Source organism: Bos indicus x Bos taurus, chromosome 27 (assembly GCF_003369695.1).
Source record: "Bos indicus x Bos taurus breed Angus x Brahman F1 hybrid chromosome 27, Bos_hybrid_MaternalHap_v2.0, whole genome shotgun sequence".
Classification (NCBI taxonomy): Eukaryota; Metazoa; Chordata; class Mammalia; order Artiodactyla; family Bovidae; genus Bos; species Bos indicus x Bos taurus.
The window spans coordinates 33,511,834-33,519,027 of record NC_040102.1 but is presented as its reverse complement, the minus strand read 5'-3'; the positions used below and the strand labels follow the sequence as shown (position 1 = coordinate 33,519,027).

Sequence of the window (7,194 nt, the reverse complement as noted above, 5' to 3'; positions counted from 1 at the left end):
AAATAAATAAGTTAACATTAATTTTTTAAATGCTGGAAAACTATGTATCCCTACACACATTTTTAAGTTGACATTTGTAACTTTTAATCACAAGTTTGAGTGATTGTAAAAAATGTGTTCTGCCAATTGTTAATTAACATAGGATATTTTTAAATGAAACTGTCATATCACTCTTTTTAAAGGTATCCAATAGAAATCAAGTATCATAGTAACTTGACACTGCCATTCCTTTTTAGAAAAGAACAAGTAGCTCTTTAACAGTCCGAGATGTTAAATTTTTCCCTTTCCTCCTTAAACTCTATTTTCATTCCACTTTTAGAGAAGTTTATCCAAATGTCATATATTTTTGATATCTTTTATTACTTTAACATCTATTATTTGGACATCTCTTACTGATTATCCCATCCCATTTTCTGAAACAAAAATGCCTCTATAAACTGATTTTACAATTTAGAAATTAAAAACTATCCTGCGACCTTCAGGCTCCAAGTGTGAAGACATTTTTTTGGAGACTAACTCACCATTGCCATAATTTGTAACAAGATAAATATACATGTCACTGATCACTAAACATGAAGCAGTAGAATGTTACTGGAAATTATTCTCTTAATGAGATGGATGAGGATGAATTTTAAAATATGTTATTTTTATATATTTACATATGTATGTAATTAGTTCAAATATTCATCAATTAATATTACTTGGTGCAAGAATGAGCAGGTATAGCACCAATACGATCCCTATTTCTTATTTTCATGCACTGAGGAAACTTGTTGACCTGAACAAATAGATGGGGCTGTATGGAGTTTTGTTACAGCAGTGTTTAGGGTTAATCAGAAGAAAGGCTTCAGAGCAGGGTCTGTTATGACTGAGTGAACACAAACCCTGTGCAAAGATTTCCAGCCAGTTCAGCTTTGCTAGGGGACTTAAAATCTGTTTTTCATGTCATCAGAGCACTGTTCACAGTAGCTAAGAGACGGAAGCAACTTAAATGTCCTCCAACAGAGGAATGGATAAAGAAGATGTAGTACATACATACAGTGGAATTTTACTGTGTGTGTGTACTCGGCCATTAAAAATAATGAAATAAGGCCATGTGCAACAACATGGATGGACTTAGAGACTGTCATGCAGAGTGAGATAAGTCAGACAGAGAAGGAGAAGTATTGTATGACATCCTTTATACGTGGAATCTTAAAAAGACATGATACAGAACAGAAGCAGACTCACAGACTTAGAGAACAAACTTATGGGAAGGGTGGGGGAAAGGAGAGTTAGGGAGTTTAGAATCAACATGGGCACATTGCTGGATTTAAAACGGATAACCAACAAGGACCTACTGTGTAGCACGGAGAACTCTGCTCAATGTTATGTGGCAGCCTAGATGGGCGGGGAGTTTTGGGGGAGAATACATGTATGTGTATGGCTGAGTCCCTATCCCGTCCGCCTGAAACAATCACAACATTGTTAATAGGCTATAACTCTAATATAAAATTAAAAGTTTATAAAAAAACAAAAGGAAATCTGCTTTTCAGCAGAGCTGAATTTGGCAGTGTTGCTCAATTTTTTGAACTCCTTCGAACTGTAGGTCTGCCATCACTTCCAAAATTACTCTGTGGGGGAGGTTGGGGGGAGCATATGGCAACTCTCTGTACTGTCTGCTCAGTTCTCCTGCAAACCTGAAACTGCTCTTAAAAATAAAGTCTTCTTTTTTTTTAATTACTATAATGATCTATCAGTGGTCAACTCAGTTAGGATTTTTTCTTCCAAGTTTTACAGAAGATCATACATTGGAAGCCACCTACCTTGCAAAGTGACTTGCACCTCAGTTACAAAGGCTTTTGCTTTCTCAACGCAAACACCGATGTTTATTTTGACCGTGGAGAGTGGCATGTGGGATCTTAGTTTCTGAACCAGGAATGGAACCCATGTCCCCCGCAGTGGAAGCGAGAAGTCTTACCCACTAGATCACCAGTGAAGTCCCTCATCCTATTTTTATTTTAACGTTTTTTCAAAAGTAATTATTTTGCTTATTGGTTATCTATTTTAAATACAGCAGTGCAAACAGAGATATTTTTACTCACCCCCTGTCTCCACCCTGGAGGTTTTTACAACAAAGGGCAATGCCTTTGTTTCCTTTTTTAGAAGAGAGAGAAGGCTGGTGTGAAAGGGCAGGTGGGAGCAGAGACAGATGGGCAGGCGCACATGAGACCTGGCTGTCTATCCATCTCCAGGAGATGGAGAAACTGATTCTCCTAAGACTGAGTCCTGTGGGGGCCGGTCCTTTAAACACCACCCAGGGGAGGTGACTTAAGTGTGTTGTTGCTCAGTCATGTCCGACTCTTTGTGACCCTATGGACTGTAGCCCACCAGGCTCCGCCATCCATGGGATTTTCTAGCCAAGAATACTGGAATGGGTTGCCATGCCCTCCTCCAGGGGATCTTCCCAACCCAAGGATCGAACTGCATGTCCTGCATTGCAGGCGGATTCTTTACCATCTGAGCTACCAAGGTGACTTAAGAACTACCTCAAATACACAGAATTGTAACATCAGACTTTTAGTAACGTATCCGCTGTTTGTCTGAAATTCAAATCGAACTGCAGGTCTAGTATCTATGGTCTACCTGGCAACCCTTCCTCATCGTAATCATCCATTTTCAGAGATGAGAGAAACTGAGACCTGAAAAGAACAAAGTACCAAGGATCTTTTATTGCTCCCTCCTCCGAATTCTCAAATACAGCTGATGTTTTCTCGCCTCTCATCACAGGGCCCATGCTTATCTGTCGCTCCTACGGTGATCCTATCCTCCTTACCCAGAGCAAAAACAACAACAATAACAAAACAAGCTATGATATGCATGAAAGGACAGAAGCTGTCGGGGGAAACTGAGACCAGGAACTGTCTTGAGAGAAGCAGAGAGAGCGTGTGGGTACAGTGTGGGCGAAACATCTCTGCCCCATCACCTCAAAAACAGTGGCCAAAAAAAGGAGAGGGCATATAAAAAGACTGCTTTCAGGGCAGACACCAAAGTCATATGAAATTTGTAAATATTCCCCATCACAGGCTAACCCGTGGATACATAACAGAAAACATCATTCAAGTCCAGCTGCGAGTCTGATCACCTTTGCCATACATCATCCTGAGCTGCTTCTTAGGAAAGATACTGATCAAGCCTTTCATTTTTTTTCTTTCCCCTTCTGTTCTGTTTACTATCACTGCCTTCTCTCACTCCCCTCCCATCTCCCAAGCACCAAAAATAATTTGAATTTCGAACCTCTTTTTGGCCTTCCTGTGGGTGTGGGAGGACCTCCCTTGAGAATTGGTCTGGATCTAGGTGGTGGCATCCAGAATTTAGCAGCACCTCTGTCCGTACCCCACTCCCGCCTCCCTTTCTCAACACTCGGGGTGTTCGGGTGCCTTCACCCACCCCCCAAACCTTCTCTATCTCATCGTTAGTGAGAGGAGCCCCTCAGGAATCTCCGGCCTTCACTTACCTGCCCTGGTTTGGGAAGAACAAGGCTCCTTGCACAAGAAAGCCAGCTTCTCATCAACTGTAGGAAGCCACCTCCACATGGCCAAGGAGCAAGGTGATAGTGATAAGGAGGGAGGCCAGACCTGAGCCCCTCGGTTCAAGAGACCCAAGCAATTTCCTGTTTCAGAGACAGTTTTAAAAACGGAAAAACTGATTAAATTCATAGAGGAGAGTGTGTGTGTGCTTCCCTCTCCCCCAGTCACCCCCGTGACCCCTTGACCTTTCTCTGGGGAACAGCTGATCTGCTTTTCTAAAAAATCTCTCTAGGGACTTCCCTGGTGGCTGAGTAGTTCAGACTTCAGCTTCCACTGCAGGGAACACGGGTTCGATCCCTGATTGGGGAACTAAGATCCCACACGCTGTGTGGTGTGGTCAAAAAAATAAAAAAAAAAAAATCTCTCTAGGTCTAACCCCAGCCCCTCCCTGGCCCTCTGTGCTCACAGTCGTTCCTTAGCTGGTGTCTCAATACCCTGGTACATTTTTGTTACAAGAATAAGGAAAGGGGGGTGGGGGAATGAGAAGGAGAAAAGGGCATGAGTTTTTTTGTAGTTTGGGACAGTTTTCGGTCAATGTTTTCATGACTTGTTTCTTCTCCCCTGTCTCTTTCCAAGCTGAAGACAGCACTCAGAAACACTGCTAGTTACCTGCGGGATGTTCTTTTCTTTCTCTGGTCCAACCTGAGATGCTCTTCCTGGATTTGGAGTTGGGAGGGAGGAGATGAGAGGGGTGATGTGCAGGGATGAAGAGCCAGTTTCAGGCACCAACCAGAGCCCCTGCTTTCGGTTCTGCAGAAAGCAGGGGCTCAGTGGACTCTGAGACTGTGGACGCTGAGCCCAGGATGGTGGGCACTCAGGTGCCTGGCCAAGGAGGAGAGAGGGCTCACCTCTCCCCTAGAGAGAGATGAGAGAGAAGGAGGAAGGGGGGAGATTGAGAAAGGAGGAAAGAAAGAAAAGGGGAAAAAATAAGGAAGAAAGAAAGGAGGAAGAGACAGAGGGAGGGCAAATTGTATATTCCTCTATTTTGACAGCTTCCTTATATTAAAATGGGTAATGATAATGCCCCACACACAGTGTTACTGTAAGGAATAAATAAAATGAAAGTATGGTAGTACAGGGCCTGATGTACAGTAGATGCTAAATTAATTTCATTGAGCATAAAGGACATATACACTTACCTTGTGTTTTCTTAGCTGTTTGCCTTCCCTCACTGGACTCTGAATGTCTTACTCATTTCCTCTGTCTGTGACAGGCTTCCCAGGTGGCTCAGTGGTAAAGAATCTGCCTGCCAATGCAGGAGATGAAGGTTCATTCCCTGGGTCGGGAAGATCCCCTGGAGTAGGAAATGGCAACCCATTCCGGTATTCTTGCCTGGAGAATTCCATGGGCGGAGAAGCCTTGTGGGTTACAGTCCAAGGGGTCGAAAAGAGTCAGACACGACTGAGTGACTGAGCATGCACATACTCCGTCTACCTATGACAGTGCCTGGAATATAGTAGACAATATATATTTTTAAATTAATTCATCAACTAATTAATACCCAGTCCCATCCTCACCTGGCCCTGTTTGCCCTGCTGGTCAAGAATATACTCTTCGCCCTCTTTCCCTATGCTCCCTGGACCACCATTCTGAAACTTAAACTCTGAACAAAGGTTGTCGGACCTGTAGTGGATGAAATGCCGGTACTCCACTTCCTAAAAATACCGAAGAGTTTTCTCAGCAAGCACAGGAAGGCAAGAGATTCAGAAGCGCAGACTGTGGGTTGTTGATATTTCTAAATCCACTGCAGAACCGTGATGTGTTCAAATTAAAGCCAGAGTCCAAGGTGCTGTTTATATTCAAAGTATTATATTTTAAAGAGCAGAGGACATCAGCCTTCCCAACACATTCAAAGAGGGAGGAACAGCATTCTAAGAGAGAGAGAAAGAGGAAAAGGAATGAGGAAGAAAGAAAAAGGACGGAAGGGAGGGAGGGAAAGAAATAAAGCTGGAACAGTGGATTTTCAAACAGGCACATGGAAATCCCAGTTAAGCATGGTCTACTGGACACGTAATTTTATCTCTGCTGTCTCTTAAGCCTCCACTAAAATGATAGCAAAGGAGGAAAGGAACATACATCCTCAAGGACAAAGAATGTGAAAACAGCAACAACCAACAAAAAATGTTAAACCTTTTAAAAAACCCAAAAGCTATGATCAGTGGAAACTAACCTATTATATCAGAAAAACCTAGACCTGTGAAGATTGGAAGCACCAAGAAACCAGCAGTTCAGCATCTCCAAGCCCCAGACAGGCTCAAGAATTCAAGGACCAGGAGCCTCTGAACTGGGTGGTGGAGGAGGTGTGGTTAGGGTGGGGCTGGAAACAGGAAGATGGGTTGAAAGCTTGCGTGAGAAGGAAGAAGAGTGAACACGGAAGCCTTGGGGCTGAGGATCTAGGCTCCACCGAGGACAGAAATGAGAGTGGAACGGCAGTCAGGGGTGGAGTCATCGAAAGCCCGTGTACTGAACAGAGTGCCACCACTTGCCCCGGCCTCCGTCTATATTTGGCTGGAAAAAATGCTGAAGAAAGCTTAAATTTCCACAATGTCCACCCCTAACCCCTAGCAGGAATGTGGAGGAGTAATCTCACTGGGAAACGGTCCAGCCCAAGAGAAAAAATCAAGCATTTGTCTCCCGGTTCAACGGCTTTGACACAGCCCACCTGTCTTCAAACCCACAGTTATGCTCAACAGTTTCAAGTAGATTTTAGTGCCTCACTGGTAACTGTGAACCACCATCAAGGACCGTAGAGAAGGGAACTCCCCGGCGGTCCAGGGGTTAGGACTCCAGGCTCTCACTGATCAGGAAACTAAGATCCCAGAAGTCACACAGTGCCACCAAAAAAATAAATTGAATATTTGGGGGAATCCTCCAACGTAAAAGGTAGACTAAAACAAACGGAGGGAAAAAGGGAGCACTTTGAAGAAACAAAGGCAATGCAGGGACGGAAAAAATACTATTAATATAACATTGAGGTAAAAAAAAGATACTGTGTTCATTTTCAAAATGATAGTAATTTTCTAAAAATATCAGGATGCCTTTTAATGAGAGAGAGAGCATACAGAAAACAAAAAAGACGTCACAGAGGTTACAAATATGATAGAGAAAGAAATTCTTTCAGAGGGTTGAAAGGTCAAATTGAGGGAATCTACCAAAAGCTGAAATAGAAAGACAAAAAGTTGGAAAGTAAGAAAGATGAAAAAAAATTGATATAAATTCAGGAGACTCAATATCTGCTAAACGAGAGTTATGAAAAGAGAAAACAGAGAAACTAAATGAAGATGAGTCCCGGAACTGAAGTATGTCAATTGGAGGGATGGGGTGGAGAGGGAGGTGGGAGGGGTCCCAGAGGAAAGTGGACACGTGTGTGCCTATGGCTGATTCATGTGGATGTATGGCAAAAACCACCACAGTACTGTAATTATCCTCCAACTAAAATAAATAATTTTTAAAAAATGGCCAGTGAGTGCCCAGGACAAAGAGTGAAAGCAGACCCACACAAAGACACACACCAAGACACATCTCACATCGCTGTGAGACTTCAGAACCTCGGGGATCAAGAGAAGGCCCCAAAACTTCCAGAAAGAAGTATATCACACGGAGAAGTCAAGGAGTCAAAATGGCT

At 43.1% G+C, this 7,194-nt stretch overlaps 1 long non-coding RNA gene across 1 annotated transcript; it reads right to left on the bottom strand.

Moving 5' to 3' along the window:
* Window positions 1-2,477: 2,477 nt before the first annotated feature.
* Window positions 2,478-5,972, bottom strand: LOC113884984. Its single transcript, XR_003509084.1, has 3 exons — window positions 5,740-5,972; window positions 4,709-5,015; window positions 2,478-3,652 (listed from the first exon to the last, which is right to left on the bottom strand). It is a non-coding gene; the product is annotated as an uncharacterized LOC113884984 (long non-coding RNA).
* Between the last annotated feature and the right edge of the window lie 1,222 nt (window positions 5,973-7,194).